This window comes from Brachyhypopomus gauderio, chromosome 3 (genome assembly GCF_052324685.1).
Source record: "Brachyhypopomus gauderio isolate BG-103 chromosome 3, BGAUD_0.2, whole genome shotgun sequence".
In the NCBI taxonomy this organism is placed as follows: Eukaryota; Metazoa; Chordata; class Actinopteri; order Gymnotiformes; family Hypopomidae; genus Brachyhypopomus; species Brachyhypopomus gauderio.
Window position 1 is genome coordinate 31,173,147 of NC_135213.1, and position 23,845 is coordinate 31,196,991.

The window sequence follows — 23,845 nt, forward strand, 5'->3', positions numbered from 1 at the left end:
ACTCACAGTGCAGGCTATTTATGTGAAGTAGGAAGTGTGAGGAATCGTTTCACTGGGCTGTATTCAGTGGAAATTGCAGTCCTCTACATTGATCTGTGTTTTAAATCACTGTTTGAGCCATTCAGGATAATTTGTTTTCCCACTGCAAACAGGGAAGTCCAACTAGGATCAATACTTGGACATCCAAGCAACACTGATGCTCCACAAGCAAGGGCATACACATACACACCCCAAACGTTAATAAGACGTTCAGCAGCACTGTTCTCCCTCTGATATTCACTGCCCATAATCCTTGTTCTAAGTCTCAGTCTTTACACGTCCACGTTTCAAGACAAAAATGCCACTAAAGATTCATCTGTTCATTTAAAATAACAGCCTTTCAGAAAAAGGCCTAAAACATGTGTGTGTAAACTTATCTCCCCCATTTCCAGTTGTTGTGCATGGACACACATGCCAAGAAATATCCCTAATACTAAGGACCTCTTTTGCTGGGAATTTTTTGCTAATAATAAATCTAAAATATGAAAGTTTTAGGATCTCTTTGTAGGAATTGAAGTGTGCTGGGGTAAAGGCAGAACTGGGCTGTTGACTACTGAGAATGAAAAATCCCAGCAGGCTGTCTGTATAATGCTGCCTGAGCCTGAGCATTAATCCAACACACTTGGCTTATGCAGACCCGTCCACACATGAACACCACGCTGAGACACACAGTTTGCCTGCCCACGGCTCTTTCAAATTCTGATGGAATACTTTTAGCTCTATTAGCACATAATAGAACTCCAAACCCCGCCATTAGCGTGCCAGTTCTTCACACTGTGATTGAAGTCGGAGTACGGCAGAAATGTACGACAATCGAATCCTTTTCAACCATGAGTATTTAGGCTCTGCTTTAAGCCATGTTCAGGTTAGCTAGATGAATAGGTAGCATGAAAGCTCAATGAAATCATGACAAAATGCAGGTTTAAGGAACAAAACATAATATTTTAATTACAACAGGTTTATTTTAGTTTGTTTTTTTTTGGTTCTGCCTACATCCTGGGACAACAGAAAAGCAACATAACAATCTGGAAGGCTAGAGAGAGGGACAGCTTAAAAAAAACTCCAATTGCTGTAGAGTATGTAGCTGGATGTCAGTTGCTATGAGGGTCCCAGTAGACAGGTCCCCAGACATCAGAGGAGACACAGGGGCAGTCGGGGGGTGGGTGAGGGGCACACACAGGCTACAGTCTGGCAGCTTGAGTCAGGGACACATTGACAGACAGGTTAAAGGTCAGGTCTCACAGGAACACCCTGCATCATTTAAGTGTGAAAACTCTTTCCCACACCACATACGCTCTTGAGAAGACACAGCTGGATTAGGTAACAACGTTGAAACATTTGGCCTTAGGCATGGTAAATTACACGTGCTCACATTATCTCTCTCACGCCCACATCCATACTAATAAGATGGTTGTTACAGACTGAAAGTAAACATTTTCAAGACGCCATGAAGACAGAAGTCAGTGTGAAGAGGGAATTGAACAACATGCTTAAACGACCCAAACATCTCACTAGCTGCTGCATAATCATCTGCAGTCATCTCATTACAGTAATAAAATGCTGAAAATATTATAAAAACCAATTAGTGCAGGAATGAAAGATAAACAGATTCTAAGGCCAATACATGGAGGATAAACTTGCTTCATAATGAAAAACCAATTATATTAGCACACTGAAGAAATCTCATATGAAAACAAGTGTCATTTTTTCCTGGCATTTCCATACATATTGCATCTAAACAGGAAAGCTTATGCTCATATGATGTATTTAATCTATGTCTATGGCTATGATGATGGGTGTATTACAGAAATGCTTGCACTAACTCACTGATCCAGGCAGCCCTTGTCTCTTGGTGCAAAACGCACAAGTACATAACATATTTGCTAGTTTTTATTTACTTTTTTTATTTATTAAACACCATTATTTAAAATAAATAAACAAATAGCAACAGCCCACCACCAGGAGACTTTGGTGTCTGCTTTGACTATATTAACTTTAGAAATGTCCATTGATCAATTAGCAATGTCTGATACACCCACAGAATTACTCAAAATCCGACTCATATCTTTAAATGCTTAGACATTTGCTACTGGCAAATGCAAGCTCAACACATCTAGAATGAACAAATTAATTAAAATGAAACTACTTAAATTATTTCATGTCATTCGGCACAAGTCGTACAAGCAGAACTGGAGGAATAAGGAAAGGTCTGGCTGTTTGCCAGAGTGACGTTCATCTCCTTTTGATATCGCATGGTTGAGCGTGAGCGTGTTGATGTCTAAAATGCCACTGCTTCCCTACAGCATCCAGTCAGCAAATGTTAATTAGTAGCATTCTTTCAAACTCCTCTCACTGCCGTCTTGGTGATGTCGACAAAAGAATGACAATCTTGAAGCAATCCTCATAAACACTCTGGCTGTCTCTTAGCGGATCAAAGACAAACACTTCAGAAGAGAGCCCCAGTCATGCTTTAAACGAAACATGCCATAATGTAACACCGATGGGAAGTTAAAACATTTAGCAAACCCTCATCTGCAGTAATGGACTTGAAGTGAGGAACTCTTTGTCTAGGTCAGTAAAGCAGCCGTTGGTGCAGATGTGAGTTTGACTGTCTAGAGTTCATTGACTGTATAAACATTCTGAGCTACATTTCTGCTTCATTGCTCGGAGCTTTTCTGCCAATGCTAATGTGTCTTGATTTTGCTATGCATGAGGTTACAAATGTGAAAACATTTTAAATCACAGCTGAATCATTACTTCTGATATACTGGCAGTCTGTGATATCTGCTAAATGCGTTATTAAATGCATTCAGAAATAGTGTCTTTGTCACCATTGACCCAGCTTTTGCAGACTACCAGGTGTCTGCATGGTATACAACAGCAGTCCACGATGATAGTGAAACGTGTACCAAACGTTTCCCCATGCTCCACAGTGCGGTGCGGACAAAGATTCGGAAAGACGGGGTCACAATTTCTCCATGGCTTAATCCTACAGACCATGCAGACAGATGAAACAACGCGATATGAAAAACAGATTGGATACACTAGAATCTGACAATATCTAATGCCAGCACTAATATGTGCCATTACTTCATATAATTTCTCACCCATTCTAACTGAATGTACAGTTGGATGGGGAAAGGAGTTGTAACATAAGAAACACATGAAGGAGGCTGGGCAGCATGGAGCTACCTCACATCTCATGATAGAGCAGGATACAGGAGATCAGGTTGGGATGAAAGAATGGGGGGGGGGGGGGGTAAATCTATAAAGAGCCTACTGGAAAGACATGGGGGGTGTGAGGTGTGGGGGGCATGTGAGAGAGACGACAAATGTTGCCAGCATGCCATGTGTTTCTGCTTCCATCAGACCGCTGCTGCTATAGGAACAACTGCTGTCACAGCACATTACTCGTGGTTCTGGCGCCCCGCCCCTCCCCCTCCTCCGCTCCTCTCTGCTCCTGGGCCGTAATAGAGTGAGCTATGACATGGATGGAGAGCCCCTGGCTGGCGAGGCACTGCGCACGTTGCTCATTCCACCTGTCACGACGACCCACAGGCCTGCTTCCTCCTCAGGTGCACGCCGCTCTCTTCCCCTGCTCCAGGATACCTGCTCCCTCCATGTCATTCACGCTGCACGGGCGTCTCCAGGCATCGCGCAACAGATCCCTGCCTCCTCACCTTTCACATATCATTGCTAAAAATAGAGAGCGTTTTTGATAATGTGTTAAGAACAAGGGTTCCCGCATTCTTCCAGCGTGGCTGCTGGAGCATCGTTTTACTAAATGTGCCTTCAGCAAAGTGTACGCAAAGATAATTGGAGTTTATTTGGTGGAGAGGATGAGGATGGAGATGGAGGAGAGAGAGGATGGGGATGGATGAGAGAGAGAGGATGGAGGAGAGCGAGAGAGAGGATGAGGATGGAGATGGAGGAGAGAGAGGATGGGGATGGATGAGAGAGAGAGGATGGAGGAGAGAGAGAGAGGATGAGGATGGAGGAGAGAGGGTGGGGATGGGGGATAGACTGCATGGAGATGGGGGTGAGAGAGAGGATGGGGATGGAGATGGAGGAGAGAGAGAGGATGGAGGAGAGAGAAAGGATGGGGATGGAGGAGAGAGAGGATGGAGATGGAGGAGAGAGAGAGAGGATGGGGATGGGGAGAGAGAGAGAGAGAGAGAGAGAGAGGGGATGGGGAGAGACTGCATGGAGATGGGGGAGAGACTGCATGGGGATGGGGCAGAGACAGGATGGAAATGGGGACTGTGACAGAAGGACTGTGAACACAATCCTCTCCATTATCTGCTAAACATGCTTCATTAGGAGCCCATAGTGTGTGATCGCTCCGTCTGCCTCCTCCGCTCCATCCACTGGAGATGCGCCGCTTCACTAAACAAGCGAAGAGGTCTTCAAGAGAATTTAATATTTGATGCATTTTGTTCCATAATGCATAGACTATATGCACAATTTCCCTATGAAAATCTTTGCTTGCTTTTGTTTAAAATGAGACTTAATGAAGAATGAGCCCAGAGCCATATCTTCTGTGTATATTTGCTCAAACAACTATCATGGGAACACATTTTGACTTCCATTATGCAGAAATACAGGCTAGTCATCACATTATCAAACATTTCATTATATCTTTTATACAGGAGCTGTAAATCAGATGGTAACTGACAGATGTAAAACAGTGTTTGTTCACTGTGAATAAACCACATGAATGGTTTCAATTAAATAATAATTCAATTACATGAGATGATTTCAATCACAGGTAACAGAATAATCAGCAAGAACTTAATGAGGCAAGACAGCGCTTCCTGTAAGTAAAAGGCCTGACTGAAAAATTATATGTATTAAGCTTACACACCAGTTAACTGCATTTGAGTCAAATGGACAAAGCTAGGAAGTACTGTTTACAATTCAAAACTGACATGAAATCCCAAATGATTCACACAATTGAGTGTTGGTTATCCTATCAGTGTTGGATATTATGTTTCTATCACTCTGGGACATATCAGTGAAATTCAACAAAATACTCTTCACAGTAATTATAATATAATTATTATATATATTATAGGTTTCCTTTTTAACTCTGAATACGCTACTTCCTTCCATCATCTAACATCAGGTGATTACATCACTTTAGGGCTGCACGATTAATCGTATTTTTATCGTTATCGCGATGTGAAGTTTCACGATAAACACATCGAAAGAGCCACGATAACTCCTTGAATAACAGCAAACTCAAATTGCGTTATCCTCGTCCAGCAATAGAGGGAGCTATTCGCGCTGCAGACTATGATCACGTGACGTAAGTAGGCAAGAGGCAGAGTGAGGCAGAGTTGCCAGGTTCGCGGTTTTCACGCCAAATTGGGCTTGTTTGAAAATCCAGCCGCGGGTAAAAATTCTGGGGCCGCGGGGTGCGGTTTTTGGGCTACTTTTGAGTTGGGCTACTGCGGAAGTTACAAGTCAACACTAAGAATCGATCGCGATATAATACTTAATTTGTCTCCAGTTCACACTCGCAACACCCCCCCCCCTCCGCCGACAACACTCGCAGATTTTGTGTGGAAAACTTTTGTAGGACCTGGCAACCCTGGAGTGAGGTGAACACGCTCATCAGACACGCGATTTGGTTTAAGCCTGGTTTACACTTGATGCGGCGCGAGGGTCCGGGAGACGAAAATAACGTAATCGCGGTGGCTTCGCCCATGTGCAATTGCCTCGCGCGCTGTCGATTCACGAGGTCGTGCACCTCTCGAATTTTGTAAGTTCGCGCGCGCCGCGTCTCGGCGCAATGAGAACAGTCATGTTTGCAGGGTTCATCAGGCATGAAAATCTGTCACCTTTCGGCGAAATTCGCCGTTTTGAAGTTGAAAAAGGTGACCTACGTGAATCGTGTAGATCCGATGAGTTTTTTGTTTGGGGGGGGGGGGGTCGGGAGATTATATTTTAATTATCATATTGACTTAATTAGCAAACAGAGCACTTCCGAAATTGGCTATTTCAATGACAGTGGACAGCAGTTTCCGCCCAGAACCTTCATAGAGGCCAAATAGCGTTTCAATCATACGAACGTTCTTCATTCATGTTATTCATTTACTGCTAAGCGGGACGAGAAGCAGGACCTAGTGCTACACCGCGGACAAGTCAGAAGAGCGTACATTTACCACTACATTTACCAGATCGTACATTTACCACTATATTTACCAGATCGTACATTTACCACTACATTTACCAGATCGTACATTTACCACTACATTTACCAGATCGTACATTTTTACCCAGCTAACAAAAAACGTCCCGAGGACGTCCCGCGAACCAACACTGCGAACGTCCTCTGGACGTTTTTTTGTAGGGTCGCCAAAATGTTTCAGGGGACGTTCAGTGGACGTTACAAAGGACGTTTGTAGGACCACCTGGAAACATCCAGAGGACAATGAGCGGACGTTTAAGGAACGTCCTTTAAATGTCTCTTATGTGTTAAATTGTTTAGGTCTACTTCTTATGTTACTTCTAAAACAACTTAGATTTTATTGATTTAGTAAATCCGGGTATTGCATATGGAATAAAAATGAACACACAAGAAGTGATAGGCTGTAAACAAGTTATTATTTTTTATTTGAAATGCGAAAAAAGTGTCTGATGTGCGCATTTTGAACGCCGTTTCAAGCCTCCTTTTCACACGTTTCTTGGGGTGAAGCCTAAAATAGACAAAGATACACGTTTGTTAACATTTAATTTTGTGACCTCTAGTTATAATAAAGCGTTCGATAAATGAAGTAATTTGAACGTTTTGCTTGAAGAACATCAGCTACTCAAATCAATGCTAACCCAGCTAGGTATAGTTGGCATTGTTAATGTGGCTAGCTACTTATAGCGAATGCTATCGTCGGCTGTTATCTGTGGCTGAGACCATCAACATCAGTTAACGTTACTTACTATTGAAGTCTTAATGCAGTGATTCATATAACTTTATCATTTGGTAGCGTAGCGTAGTGATAATTTAGCTCTAGCCATGACCATATAGAAATAATGTCCAGCCACAGATGGGCATCCGTTTTTGGTACAATTGTTTGATTTTGCTGATCAGGTTTTATGATTATCCAGAGGGGTTAGCTGAGGGTTTATTAAAATCACCTCATACATTAGCCGCAACTCAGAAGATAAATTTACTAAGATATGTATTTACTAGCTAACCATATTTTAATCAAATGTAGGTGACTCGCCTTGAATTTAAAATAACGGCTTCTGTCAGAATATTCATGTTAGCTAACGTTCCTACGTCGCGAGAAGACGGCTCGTGCGTTTATGTTCCCGCTTGCTAATCCTCTAGTGAGTAAAACTCTAAATCAGCTGACTGCCTTTCACGCACGCACCATGACAACGGTCGCGGGACCACGTCCGGACGTTCTCAAACGTTCTCTAAATGTAACAAAAATAACGTTATTTCAACGACTATACGGGGACGTCACCGAACGTCCTGTGAATGTATCTTTGGGAACGTTCCGCCAGGACTTCGAGGGGACCTGCTGGGAACGTCCGTTATGGCATAGGAACGTCCTATCGCGAACGTTATAAAAAACCTCTAATAAGAACATCCGCGAACGTCCCCGGGACGTTCACTGTTTGCTGGGTAATTGGGTGGATTTAATTGGGTTATTAATGGTTTCAATCGTTTTCATATTTTGCGGTAAAACAAAGTTACTGCCGTTCGCTACAGCGTTGAACACTGTCAGATCTAACCACAAGCTCTTGTGATAATAGGCCCATCTATCTACCTATTTAAGTTCGCGTCAACCCCGTGTAGTTAACGGTGACATAAAATAAGAAACAAGATTTTTTTCTAGTGTGTCTGTAGTTGTAACTGGTGAATCCAGGGACGTGTGAGGATCACATTCGCACCAGGGCTGAAAAGGTTGAAGATGAAGTTGTAAACTCTTGTCGTTTGAGTCTACCCTGTGCTTTAGCTCATGTTAGAAAATAAAAACACGTAAACCTGGTATTTTTACAATAATTTTCGCCGCTGATATATGTATTGGTTCATTAAGACGTAATGGTTTTGACTGAGCCATCCGGAATGGCGAAAGCGGTTTCTTGCGTTTACGGATTGCGTTTACATTGAATCCATTGACATGACAGTCAAAAAAATTTTTTTTATGGATTTTACTATATTTTACGGAGCCCGTAAGGTGACATCATGTAAAAAATAAATAAATAACGCGTGGCCACGACTTATTAACGCGTGGGAACGATATACTAACGTCGCCTTTCACACGCGGCAACAAAGTTTATTTTTTCACAGCAAAGCAAGCAGATCCCAGGGATGTTCGCGAACTGACTGCCCAAGGAAGGTAAACCTGGCCTTATATAAAGTAATACTTAATTATCTTGTTCGCACGCGTTAGTAAGTCGTTCGCATGCGTTAGTAAGTCGTGGCCACGCGTTATTATATTTTTTACATGACGTCACCTTACGAGCTCCGTAATATTTGGCATCACCTGTCGCTGTATCCCCGTACACCAGCAGCCACCCCCCCCCCCCCCCCCCCCGTCGCAGTATACCCATGACGTCACATGTCAACGCCCCGTCGCCGTATCCCCATGACGTCACATGCCCCGCCCCCCGGTCTTCTCACCTTTTTAACCCCTGACCCATTTTCATGCCTGGTTCATACACCTATACAAGGTGGAATTCAAGCACTTGTATGTCACTTTCAAGGTCCATTTCAATAATTCCCAGCACGTTATTGAATTAAATATTTATACATATACTCTAAATGATTCGAAATAATTCGCTTTTTTATCACATTATTTAATGTTATTATTTATTTAAAGTTCGCGCGCGCCGCGTCTCGGCGCAATGAGAACAGTCATGTTTGCAGGGTTCATACACCTATACAAGATAGAATTCAAGCACTTGTACGTCACTTTCAAGGTCCATTTCAATAATTCCCAGCACGTTATTGAATTAAATATTTATACATATACTCTAAATGATTCGAAATAATTCGCTTTTTTATCACATTATTTAATGGATATTTATTTTCAAAACTCCCAATCTTAACGTCTTCACGTTCTCATGTTTCGTCCTGGAATTACAAGAGGCTCGTATTTGTTAACGTAATACAAGAGAATTGTTCGGTCAGACAGATATTTGTTGTGAAACGAAGTAGTTACAATTTCAAGCCTTTTCAAATACTTTAGCCTAAATTCCAGCACTTTTCAAACCTGAAACACAAAGCAACATTAAAATTGGTCAGGTAAAAGTTCATTCCCCTGTATTTGAGGGGTGTTTTTTTTATACTACTAGGCCTACATATCGTTTCGGACAACACTGCAAAGAATGTGACACGGCAAGATTAAACGCTTCCGCCGTTCGCGGAGGTTAACGAGGTGTGCGGAGTCGCGCTACGGTCACTCGTGAAAGTATAAACCTAGATTGAATCTATTGTTGAATAAACCTGCAAAATATTTGGAATTATTCTGGATTCATTACACAGTAAAAAAACAAAACAAATTAACGTGCTGCTGTTCAGAGAGACACTACATTTCTGTATTTTAATCTTAATTTATCGTGGTTCACATCGATATCGGGATATCCAACAATGTTATCGCACATCGCAATTCTAGTCCATATCGTGCACCCCTACATCACTTTTTTCAAAATAATGTGGGTACTGAACAGTCATTACTGCATTTTAAATATCTGTTACTTTTATATACAGGCCTACTTACAAACAAATGTTTCCAATCTATGATTTTTTCTTCTAGAATATTGGCAGATGTCCTGAGAACCCAACCAGACAAATGAGCAAAATCTAGATGCATGTTTGTCATACGCAGTGATGTGTGAAGATGTCCTCCCTAGCTTCCATCAGACGGCATCCTCGTGGCTGATGTGTTTTGTTTCTTGCATTACTGGTTACACTATTTTGTTTTGTTGCCATGACCCACTCAGGTGATGGGCGTCCTGCATCATTGTTCTCACCACCTGTGTATTGTTTTGGTATTTGACCGTGAGAGAATAGGTCCCCCCTTTGTGACTTGGTTCCTCTCAAAGTTTCTTCCTCATGCACTAGGTAGTTTTCCTTGCCCCTGGCGACTTGGACATATGTAAAACTGGTTTTTGTTATGATTAATGCACTTTTATGTTTGTTATTTGTTTTTAGCTCGTTTCATTAAACGCTTGAGTTGGAGACTTATGATTGCTTCGTCCTTTTTTTTTCCCCCAACACATTCTTCATCTGTGACAGAAAGGCTGGACATGTGGAGAAAGCAGTGGTCTCCATTTTGTTTTCTTTACGCCTCTCTCCCTGATTCTGTCTGCTTGCTGTGTTGGCTCTTTGCCTCTCTTTCAGCAGGCTCATTGCTTGCCACCTGTATTGGCGCTCCCTGGAGCATGTTGGCGACTCGTTTTGCCCCGTGCTCTACGTAAGGCCATGGAAGCTCGGGGTCTCACCCAGGGGGCATGGGGCATTCCATGAGCTCACCAGGGATGTTTGTGCTGATCCGTGCCCGGAGTGCGCTTCCGGCTATCTCGAAGGCGACAACAAGGGTAGCCATGATGTCAAACCACCAGAGGGAGAAAAGCCCCAGCTTGAATCCCCATTCAAAGCCTTTTGATAGCCTGCCCCTAAGGACTGAGAGCTGACTAACTGCAGCCACCTCGGTTTCCAGGAGGGGGGTCCTCCCTCGAGTTTCTTGTGGTGAGCTGGTAGACCCCTGTGCCCTGCTCTCTAGGGCATGACTTGTCCACGCCTGACCGCCTCGTGGGCAGACTGGTTGGACTGGAGGCTTGCCCAGGGGCTCAGTAATGTTCCGTTGCATGTGGTGTTGCGGATGGGACTATGGTTGTGGTTGCCCAGTCCAGAGCAGAGCCCCACTGACACAAAGGGGAGCTAGTCCTGCACACAGACGCTAGACAGAAGGGGACTTGGCCAAGGAGAAGGGCATCTACACACCCTGTCTGGAGAAGGGTCTTAGCCGCCATGAGGAAGCTCCGACCTCACACCCAATCAACGAGGGTGGGGGCAGTCTAGCAGAGGCTGTGCTGCCTCACGCAGCAAGGGGCCCAGGAGAGGCCCCGTTGAGGCAACAGGCACAGCTCCTTACATACATTGGCTGGGAAGGAAGTGGCAGCCATGCTTAGGAGCTGCATGGGGTTGCCGTACCCAGAGAGGCATGCTGTCCTCAATGTCCTGGGTCCCACATGGAGCAACGCAGCACATGCTCTGGGCCCAGCTGGGCACGGTGCCCACTGTGCACACGCCCCCTCCCTCCCTTGGCTCGCTGCCACTGTCTATGTTTACGCATGTCAGGAGGTGCATGATTTGCTGGGGGTACTGTGACGTTGCCCTCCCCTTCCAGCATCCCCCATCAGGCAGCGTTGGCGTCCACGTGGTTGCTTGTTTTATTTCCGTCCTTTCGTTATGTGCATCTTGCGGCGTGTGTCTTGCCTTATTGTCCACTTCACCCGTGGGTTGTTATGTCTTTTTTTTGCTGTCCCTTCTCTCCTGGTTGTCCTTCAGTGTTTTAACAGTGATGCTGACTGTGTCATGGTATGCATCCCTTGTTCGAGGTGCTGGGTAGGAGCCTTCTAGGACGCACAATGAACCTTAATGGATTTGATAGTGGGTGAAGCCTACTTGATCAAGTCTGCTATATGCAGGCCATGAGTCACTGAGGATTGTGCTTGATGGTGTGAAATATCTTCTGATCACTGGAATAAAGTGATGTGTGTTTCTTCGCAAACTTTCAGACTGACCTTCTGCAAGGTTAATAGATTAACCTATTACTGGTATTACTGGTAAAACACTACTACTATGAGCATTACTGGTAAAACACTACTACTATGAGTATGACTGGTTAAACACTACTACTACGAGTATTACTGGTAAAAAACTACTATGAGTATGACTGGTTAAACACTACTACTACAAGTATTACTTGTAAAACACTACTACTATGAGCATTACTGGTAAAACACTACTATTATGAGTATTAGTGTTTAAACACTACTACTATGAGAATGACTGGATAAACACTACTACTACGAGTATTACTTGTAAAACACTTCTACTATGAGCATTACTGGTAAAACACTACTGTTATGTCGTGTTTTGTGCTGTGTAAATTAAACAGTCAAACCGCCATACTGTGTCCCACCTCTCCACGTGGTCCATGGTGCATCTCCCCATCACCTAGACAACCACCTCAGGGGAAAACGTAACATATGGGTTCTCATCCGGGATTCCACCTCCTGTGTTGTGTGTGAAAATCTAGCTTGGTTGTTTTGTGTGGCAGCGTGTGGGTTCGAATCTTCAGGTTTGTCGAGGTTGCTGTGGTAGGGATGGCCACATCCTTTGCTATAATTTAAAACCTAAAAGGATCAGCAGCTGTGTTGTGATAGATTTCTTGGCTGCACCATGGCTGTAAATCAAATCTCACATCAATTAAAAAAAACTGACATTTAGTTTTAAAGTGTTAAAAGTGTGATTTTCAATTTTTGTTGTCACAACTTGCCTCAGCTCAAATTTCAGCTCACAAACCCTGGAGATAAGATCTTATACAAAAGATGGTGCCACATTAATGTTGTCTCCTGCCAATTCTGTGGCTATTTCTAAATATTACTATTATTTACATGTATTATTTACATTTTATGCATTTGGCACATATTCTTGTTCATTTTCTACCAGAGGTGTAGTGTTAGGAGGTTTACCCCAGGAGTCATATCCCTATATCACAGAACACTAACCCACACATGGGCTTCAACCCCCATCTTCCACAGGGGAGGCAGCATTGTTACAAACTACATTATAGCATCCAACTGGGAATTGCTTGGAAACACATTATAAAATACCATCTTGCCTTCTTGTTACATTTATTTTACCATTTATTGCTATCTTGTTTTTTTTACAACTACTGCATAATAATTTAGTAACAAACAAGAAGCTGAGGTTTTAATTTCTGCATAAATTCAACTTACCACAATAGTACCTTATAATTAACCATCCATTACAGATGTGTAAAGTGCTACTGATTAAACAACATACTCAAATCCAAATAATTACACTACTCAAATGAATAATGTGCTCATTACTCAATGGTTTTGATACTTTAATAATAGTTGATGTATTGACCTAAAAGCTATCCTCCACAAGGAGATTTTATAACAATATCAATGAATTGGTGTAACAAGAAATGCTACATATAGTCTATATAGCCATAATGGCAGTTGGCCACAGCCCTAGAAGCGCCCTAGGATTCCGTCAGATCCTGAACTGACATGGCATTTCAGAAGTGTCAAACCCAACACCAAAGATGAACAGCAAAGATATACTACAGTCATTTTAGTGACATTTCCAAACTACATTACATGATCGTGGATCTGTATTTTTTTCAAATTGCAATGGAAGAGAAAGAGACTTGGTTCTTTCTTCTATTTTCTCAGTTGACTTTCTCTTCTCCTATTAACACCTGTTTTGTGAAGTTAATTGTGTTTTTGTGTAGTGTAGGACTGTAAAAGAAAGAAGAAGTCTGTACACCTGTTTTTCTAATACACATTCTTCACACACACAAAAAAACATTTCTAGGACTGCTAAAGAAAAAACATTCTATTCTGAAACATTGATGTATCACCAAAAATGGAGACATAAGTCAAACAAGAGTGGTGGTTTTAAAGATTACACTGGATGCAGCCAAACAGGTTTGAATACTGTTTTTGGAGTCCTTTCAAGTCAGGGAACATTCTTGGTTTGAATTCAGAAATAAAACAGATGGTCTACAAATTCGACCCTTGCTTACATTATGCACAGCCTCATGCAAACACCCCCCCCCCCCCCCACACACACACACACACACACACAGCATAAGTGGCTATAACTTGTCCATTTTGATTTAGACCTTGCTATCCACTAGAATAGGCAGAACAGACAGCCTACAGCAAAGAATTTGTAACCCACTAACGTGAAACATTTTCAGACAGACATTTATGGGGCTTTAATAGCTGCCTGAAAGCATTGCAGGCTAAGTCACATATTTAAGGCCAAAGAGTCTTGAATGTACCTTAAATAACACTACTAGAGTAGAGAGAGAGAGAGAGAGAGAGAGAGAGAGTAAGAAAGGGAAATATTACTCTCCTGACTTGACAGTTTTAGGACTATTAGCACCTTAGTGGATAGACTGTAGACATTGGCAAATATATGCCAATACTACTACAGTATTTAAATAAAAAAAAATCTAAATAAGAATGCCATATTATTTAAATATACCTTAAACAACATCATGATCATCAGCTTGAATCCCTCACTATCCCACATAGTATTAGAGAAATTCTTCACATGGACAAAAACATCCGTTTAATCGTACCACTACAAACAACCGATTCTCCTCTGAACAGCCCAATGTGTGTAACCATGATAAGCTGGCCAGAGATGAGCTCTTGCTGTAGGGACTCCATGCTGACGGACTATTGACAGAGGGGCATATAAGTTGAGAGCGAGGCATGGGGTAAAGGACGCTAGCAGCTAGCCCCATGATGGCAGCAAACCCTTAGCCGGGTTTATCGGCTAAGGCTTTTCCATGACTGAATGGAGTCCCCCTGTTTACCCAACTCCATGCTGTCTTTTCATCCCTCTATTACATACTCGGTCACCCTCTCTCAACCATTCCCACCCAATTTCTCTCTCTTGCTCTCTCTCTCTCTCTCTCTCTCTCTCTCTCTCTCTCTCTCTCTCTCTCTCTCTCTCTCTCTCTCTCTCTCTCTCACACACACACACACACACACACACACACACACACACACACACACACACACACACACACACACACACACACACACACACCCAGTGATATCAGAACTCTGGCACTTTTCAATTAAAAAGAAAATTCAATCTTTACAGCCTTTGGGTAAGTGTGCAATAGTGTGGGGGGTGCATGTATGTAACACTAAATAAATTTATGTTCCCACAATCTCATCTTATCCTTCAAGGTGTCTGCAAAATTATGCAGCCTCTGCAAAACTGAATACAACCAGGTCGTCTAGCCTGCTTTGAGTGTAAATGGTAGACATTCACAGACAAGAGGCACACACACACACACACACACACACACACACACACACACACACACACACACACACAGAGAGAGAGAGAGAGAGAGAGAGAGAGAGAGAGAGAGAGAGAGAGAAGATCTCAGGAGGTTGAAAGCATAGCAGCTTGTAATCATGTGGAAAAGGTTAAATATGTATGAAGTAGCCGGTGGCATAATAAACCGTGAGCATGTGCACATGTGCACATGTGCACGCGTGTGCAGTTCACATGTACGTCTACACATGTTTCTCACCAGTCTCTGCTCAATGCAGTTGCCACACTTTGTTTTCAGAAACAAAACCAGTTTTGTTTGGTTAGGTGTGTGAAAGGATGAAAGGGTTTTTTTGGTACCCCGATGCTGACTTTTGTTTTTAATTATTTACATGACACATGTCAATGGATGGGTTTTTTCCAAATGTATCACAATATAATCAAATAAATGTATATTTGCCAATGTCTACAGTCTATCCACTAAGGTGCTAATAGTCCTAAAACTGTCAAGTCAGGAGAGTAATATTTCCCTTTCTTACTCTCTCTCTCTCTCTCTCTCTCTCTTTCTCTTTCTCTCTCTCTCTCCATTCACATTGCTGGATACTGTTCTACATGTGGCATAATGCCAGCTGTCTACAACCAAATTATTTTCATGTTGAAAATGTTCATAGTCTGAAACCTTCCCATGACCACATTAGCCACAGACAGTAGAGCTGGTACCACCAACTCTGCTGTCTTAAACTTCCTTTTGCCTTCTGTTTCCGTTTGTAATAGATCACTGAGGCACACTGTGAGCAACAGGCAGTCTGGTACAACATGCTGACACAGACTTACTCCTTATGAGAGTAATGAGAAGACACCCACCGTGAATCATTCTGTTGCAGTTCGTTCTGTTTAAAGATGGACATTGACTGAAGAAAACTGCATAGATCCTGATGCTAAAGTAATATCACAAACAGTTGCATTTAAGAAACAACGGCAATATCAATTATTGTATAGGCCACCTGATACGTATACTTTTAAATTGTAGAGAGTAGAGAGGATATTAAACAAAAAAAGTGTGTGTGTGTGTGTGTGTGTGTGTATGTGTAGATGTGTGTGTGGAACATAATTCCAGTGTGTAGATGTGTGCGTAACATAATTCCACATTATGTTGGAATACCAAACGAAAATCTAGAGGCTTTGATCTGTAAAACTGAAAGGGTGAATTACAGACGCTAAGATTTAGGGGTAGGCTTGGAAAGTTACTGTTATATGTTATATAATATATAATAACATGTCATTATATTATAATGACAATATAATATATAAAATGTGTATTTGTGTGTGTGTGTGTGTATGCATGTCCACCACACATCAGTCGATGTTAAGAATCCTTACTAAGAACATTAATTTAGAAGATGCATAGTCAAGACAGAACATTCCAGAAAAGCAGATGACAACATCCGAAAAAGAGCTGGAGGAGTCAAGGGGAGAAGTCATTGACTGGAATAGCTGACAGGACATGTCTCTCCCACACATTCCTCACCCCTTCTGTCTCTCCCTCTTTCCCTCTACTCCTGCTCCCCTCAAGCAGCAGCCAAATCTCAGGTTACCCACACATTTCAAAAGTCTCACTACAGCACGCTACAGTCATGACAATAACTGCACTCCTGCCACATTTGTGGTCATGTGACGCCCACAGCGGGACTGAGCTCTGTCATCACCGTCGTCACACTAACCCCTTGTTTTTTTTTTTATGATTTTTATTTATTTTTTTGTTGGTGAAAGTTACAGGACAACACATGTGAACTGAAGTATGATATGAACACAATGTGTAGAATCACCATTGGCTATTTTGCAATCCATGTACAATGCAAGGTTCTGGAAAATTCCTAATATATATGCATTAGGTCCAGTAACCCATATTCCTGCTCCAAGGATTGTTCATCCCTTAGTTACAGTTCCCAAGATCAACTTCCATATGACAAGTATGACATTTTACTCTAACATAAACAACCATGCCCAACGAAAGGTAACCATACAAAATGAAAGAAAAAGGTACCGGTACTTTTTTCTTTAAAAGAGTATACTGTTGAAGGATGGTGTACATGGATGCTGAACAAATTCCTAGCCTGACTGGTATATTAATTATGCTGAGATAATGCACCATGGAAAAAAATATGGAAGGTAATGTTTGCATTACACACTATACAAACATTGTAAATCTGTTGTGCACTGCAATTAATGCTGAAAAAATAGATTTTTTTGGGTTTAGTTCAGTGATACTCCTATGAGTTCGTACACATGCACAGAGACCAATACAGTATCATTTACATGTGTGTTGTTGTATTTCCATTAGTGTGTATGCCTACACACATACATACACACTCAGTCATGCAAGCAGTCGGCTAACAGCTTAATTTCTTTTCCAACCATGATCTCATTCTTCTTCACATCATCATTCGGCAGCTGCTTTACATGACGATCAATAACGCGGTGCCATCTTGAGCTATCGCGGACTCAGGCCTTTATTCCTGAGCATCAGGTCTGGCAGTTAATCTCCGTCTTTAAGCTTCAAGCGAAAGCTTCTAAACCGTATTTTTATACACATATGTGTTGTCATATAATCATATACTGTACCAGTTAGATGTATTGTAATAAAGGGAAGGTTGGACATAATTTAGCAAACACCTTCACAGATGTCTAACAAGATGGATTGGATTACTGGCTGGCACCAGCCCAGCACAACAATCGGATCAGCGCTAGGTAGCACATGACATGACCAAACACTTCTCCCACTAAACAGGATGTTGAGCACATGGGCGGGATGTGTACGCATGTGTCCACCGCCACATATAAAAATTGTCCCTCTCCATTTAATGATTTTAACATTTATCCACTTCATATGTGTTACTCTAACCAATAGAGATGGTAAGATAAGACATTTTTATAATCTGTGAAATCATGTATAAACGTCTATCATTAGGGAGGACTACATGCATATGATAAACTGAAGTGCGTAATTGTTGGTATGGACATATTTCCTCCCTACCACCAAATATTCAGGTTTCAGCTTCGACCATAAGAAATGTCTCCTCACCCCATCTGGTACCAAATGATGAAAACCCACGTTCAGTAATCAAAACCATAACACAAATAATACTACTGTATGGAAAAAACAGTTTGACAACTAATTCTGAAGTTAATGAACAAACCAGGCTGGAAAACATAGCTTTGCCAAAAAGTTTCCTTCTGCTGTATCGTAACATATTTCCAAAACATTATTTAAGATGAAAAATCCAGTGTGCTGCAGTGATATATATTATAAAGGTCACTCAAATAAACCTCCATACATATGACTTGCCAACATTGCAACCACAGCATCTGCAATATATCACAAATCATGTTATATCTTCTACAATAATAGCACCTGTTGTTTTTCTCTTTCTGATTTTTTTTTATTCATAAACATTTTCACATTTAAACTTAATAAAAAACATGATTGATAGAGTTTTCCACTGAATGGGAAATGTCATTTCTAGCAACATCTTTTAGAGCTATAACCCAGCCAGTACCAATCATACACCTGTACCCTGTAATGTCTTCTTACTTGTTTTAGAATTTTAACCAATATAATTAGTTATGCTTTGGTATGATTTGTCTACACATTGCTATTTTAATCTCTATGATATTCTGACCAATTCAATTGCCTGCATTGCTCTTTTGCCTCTGTCTTTAGTTTGAATTCCTTTTACAGTTTAACATAAGAATTTCAACATGACTGTGACTCCACCACACACTACAATCACCAGGCGATTAACCTGAACTTTAACCTCATGCAAGGGCACATTCTCCATCTGATGCCAGCTGAGGAACTGCCTAAGAAGACCCAACAAGAAGCTCTAAATGGCCTTTCCATTGGTGAATCAGCCAGTCAGCTCTTCCTCTTGCTTCTCACCTCTGAGGAAAATTCCCAGTGGAAGAAGGATGCATTCCTGATTGCACTTCAACAGCAGAGGTCTTTCTCCTGACATCACCTTTCCAGTTGATTAAAGATTCTATGGTGTCCTGATCAATCTCTCTATTCACCTGGATAAAATTCTTCAAGCACCACAGACCTACACTGCACTCAGTTTCTGCTCCAATTCCGTCCACCCCCTCTCTTCCCGAAACGGAGTCCCACTGCTGAGGAATGACAGTCTCTGCCTGTCTGACTCCAGTCACCTCCCCCATGATTGCTGGGTCTACTTTCAGAGCTATCAAGTTTGAGACTGAAAAACGCATTTACATCTGCTCACCTTGAATTTGTTCTCGGAAATGCATATCTCACCATTTTCATCAACCTAGTCGAGAAATTGGATTTCCCCATTACTTCTGTCCTACCCAACCTGAAGCTGCAAACGCTAGACAGAAGACCCCTCAAAACTGTGATGGTCCTTTAAAAAGGTAGAAGATGCAGCTCTTCTGAAATCCTAACAGTATCCACCTTCTCCAGATGAGAGTAAAAGTATAGGTAAATATTGTCCTGGGGTTATGTACGGCTTTCCATGTCCCTTGCAGATGTACTATTGTTCTTTGTTATAAAGGATGATGGCCTGCTCTCCTGCATACACCACACAGGTGTAAAATAACTAGCTTTTAAATAACCATGCCCTCTACCTGAAGTCACATCTGTTCTTGAGCAACTCAACGGGGCCCACTGAGCTGGACTGTGCAGAACCTGAAACATGGTGTGGATGAAAGAGGGTGATGAATGGAAGACCGCCTTCGTAATTACCTCATTCTGGATTATGCATTCTGGATTAACAAATACAGAGTCAAACGTCTGATTTCCATTTATGCAGAATGAAGTCATGTCAGGTCTGTAATTAAATGCCTGTAAGAAAGTTGCTAATTTGTTATTAAGAAATACAAATTACACCAGCCTTCCCCTTTCTTGGATTAAGTTATCAACCTAACAATGTTATCACGAAAATAAAAAATATGAAATGAAGATGAAAGTGAGAATAATAAAGTAGATAGAGTTCTGAATTGGCCCACATGTACTTCCATTAAGGAACTTCAGCATGATTGATCCAAGGGAGCAGTGCACTGTGCTCCACTGAATACGCTCCTGAAAACGTAACTGGAGTCCCCAGAAACGTAACTGGAGTCCCCAGAAACGTAACTGGAGTCCGCAGAAATGTAACTGGAGTCCCCAGAAATGTGGCTGGAGCCGCCAGTCAACCAGGCTTACCTTACCTTGAAACAGGCATTGTAAAAAAAAAACTATCAATGCAGTCAGTAGTTAACTGAAAACTTACATAACTGCTAATGACAACGGCAGTTTACAGATATATGTGCAATCTTGTTTGACGCATACAACCATGACGAACACATGTAAAAATAAACATTGCACAAATTTATGCAGGGTTTAAAAATTCTGCAAAAAAGGAATGTATTTTTTTTAAACAGTGGCATGATCAAGGCCTGCCAAAGCAAAGCAGACATTGAAACTATTCAAACTACAGAATGTGGGTCGATGATAAATATTGGATGTGAACAAGCAGCAGGTCTGTGCTAACAACCACCACCATTAGAGACTGAGCAGGAGCAGTGCAATATGCAGCAGTGTATGAGCACGGCAGGGAGATGTTCAGATTAGAGTATGTCTCTCTCTATTTATTTATAAATATTTTTAGGTTCAGCCAAGTAGACCTGCAAAACTACTGGTGTAACACAACCTAAATGTTTATGATTGAAATGTTCTGGCAAGGCAGACTGGATACAAGTGCAGGAAATACGGATTTATTAATAAAGACACGAGGAACACTACAGTCGAGAAAACATCAAAACACAGACAAACCAAACAAGACTCCTGACATAAACCATGTAATACTGACTACAGTTACATCAATGAAACAGGACATGGATACATGGATATATATATCAGTAGCGAACCGTGGCCATTATACCTGGGCCCGCTCCCATCCCCCACCCGAGAAAAATTAGTTTCCTCTCCTAATTAACTGCAATTTAAAAAATTTAAAATTGAGACAACAGTACAGCTTTAGAAACGCAATAAACAATAATATCTGTACTAGATAACTTCTTAAGCAAAATAAGGTTCCAACAAAATAAGATTTCACAGCTCCGTGTTCCTCGGAAGCGGAATATGTAAACAACGCGCACGAAGGCATCAAAGGAATGAATCGAAACTAGCTAGCGGTGGTACGCTAACGACAGCTAGCGTCGCCACAGCGGGCGGAAATTATCATACAGTTAAGCCCGCCCACTAAGAGGGAAGATATGATTGGTCAATTCTGCTGTCATTTGAAACTGGTATTGCGCTGAATTATAACTGCCAGGCCCTCTGTAAACGAACAGCGGGCATCACAGTCCTGATAGGGGGAGACACAGGCTCACAGGCTTCCACTTAACCCCTCACCTTCAAACACAGATTGAATAGACACGGGTGAATAATTTATTTGCTTATATTTTTGTAATTGTTTAGATGTCGATTGTCAAACTGTAAGTAGATAAAATAAAATTGCATAAATTATATTATATATATTTATGTTTTAAGAATATTTTAGGCCCTCTGAGAGGGCGTAGATGGCCCTGACGGTTCCCCACTGATATATATACAGCAACATAGACAAACAGACATATGGCGCAAACATGCATACTTACAACCTATAAAGCGACAAGACAAACATGGAACAAAGAACTGGACGAGCAAAAGAGACAGAAGTAAACAGAAACCAGGAAGACTAAACCACAATAAATGCAAGACACATAAACAGAAAGACTAGAACACTAAAGGCAGAACCAAGAAACAAATAACAAGGGCTTTTGTGCAATGACCAACAAACTTTAACAAAAAAACCTGAGCTATAAATGCAGGAAGGTACAGGTGAATTACACTAATGAGAAGGTGGGGAACAAGGATGGGGTGTGAAGGCAGACACAAAAGGAAATTCAAAATAAAAGCACACATAAAAGGAAACCAGGAAATAAAATCAAAACAAGGTGTTGCCGTGGGGGACCGCGGTGATGTGGAGGGGGTGATCTTCACAATGATGCACAGCAATGTAATATAAAACCAACAACATATTATGTTTCATAAACCTCATCTTAACGTGGAATACTCTAAGACTAGCTACAAGCAACCTACCAGGACTAACAAATTCAAGCAGGCTCAGTGACAACTGCAGTTCCTAGGTGAATCTCAGTTTCCACTGACATGCCATCATACAGCACATCATTGCTTTATTGAAAGTATTTTTGCTTTGTTCAGAATAGAGAGAGCATCTTCATAAGTCACAGAACAACAAGCCCTGCAGTCAATATAGAGAATAAGCAGACAGATGCAAAATACAAAAAGTGCAAATTTTGAATTCAGTCTTCTGCTATGGCTTGAATCACTAATGCCTTTGAAATACTGTGGCAACAGCAAATGAGACAGAGGAGAATTTGAGGCATGGCGCTTGAGGAGAAATGTTATGTGGAATTTGGATCTGGTTGTGGTTTTGGTTTGGCAACAGCAGCTGTGTGGGACATTAAATGAAACTAACATGCAAACACTCACACACACACATGCACAAAAAAACAAAGAAATGCTGGTTTTACAGGTCATTAATCTCATACACACATACACACAGTCATCAGTAAGTCTGAGCCAAGAAGGCAGCAGAATTTAACAGGGGCATTAATCTCGCTGAAGCACACACACAGACACACGCGTACACCACAGACACTGAGGGTTAATAGAGCAGGTGTCCTTTTGGGCATGTCTGCATGTTTGGAGCAGGGCGTGAGTGCTGATTTAAATAAACCAATCAGTAAACATGTGCTGAATCGTGGCACACAATGTTCGTGCTGTGCTCTCTGACACTGTGCTTTTTAAACAGGCACTCAAGGAGATACCATTCCAATAACACCACTTAGGACCCCACCTGCATCAAATGGCCATACAGATTAAGAAGGACAAGGTCTCCAATTTCTATAGATTCATAAATTATTCAGAAGTTTGAAGACAGAAATTTAGTGCAGTGAACATTTGTAATGCTCTTCCGTAGTTTGTACTCATCATAGTTTTTAAAGCCAAAAGTGGTTTGGCAGGAAATTTGTTATTTAAGTTTGCTTCCAAAGTGACTTCACTGGAACATATTATAGATTTGTCAAGCTTATAAACCTGCCAAGACCATAATAGGTATATCTGTATCATTCGTTTTTCCTCCTTCTCATTCAAAAAAGTTCCATTAAACATCTCCTATTTGCTCAACGTTTTGATTTTGGGCACAAAAAATAGTTTATGTTGTGATAACACATTTTAACATCACAGAAAAATGTAATTTTAAATACTAATCCCCTATATTTGTCATGATAGCTCATCCTATTTAAAAGTATCCAAGTGTCTTGTAACCCACCATGACCTCTCTTCAGGTCAGGTGAACAACTGGGAATTTCCATTTTATCAATGTCCCTCTGCTTCCACTCTCCTCCACAGGCAGTTTCAGAAAAATAGTCAGGGCCAAAATGGTCAAGGCACCCTATCTAGTCCATGGCACTGAGCTCCAATTACACTTTCACCAGTGAAAAGAAGGAGGCCTGTCCTTTTGATTCAAGCCAAGCCTGTGGGGCTCTGATATGGCTAGAGTTAGCATATCAAGCCTCCTGACTTCTTCTACACTTAACCTCATTTCCTTACTTCTTTTTTTCTCTTTCTCTTTCCTTTTCTTTTCTCCCTCTCTTTTGCTTTTT

The 23,845-nt window shown here is 41.5% G+C and overlaps 1 protein-coding gene across 2 annotated transcripts in view; it reads right to left on the reverse strand.

Moving 5' to 3' along the window:
* The window catches only part of LOC143509160 (tetratricopeptide repeat protein 28-like), a 116,312-nt gene that overhangs the window by 77,156 nt on the left and 15,311 nt on the right, over nt 1–23,845 (reverse strand). The gene's annotated exons all lie outside the window — the stretch shown is intronic.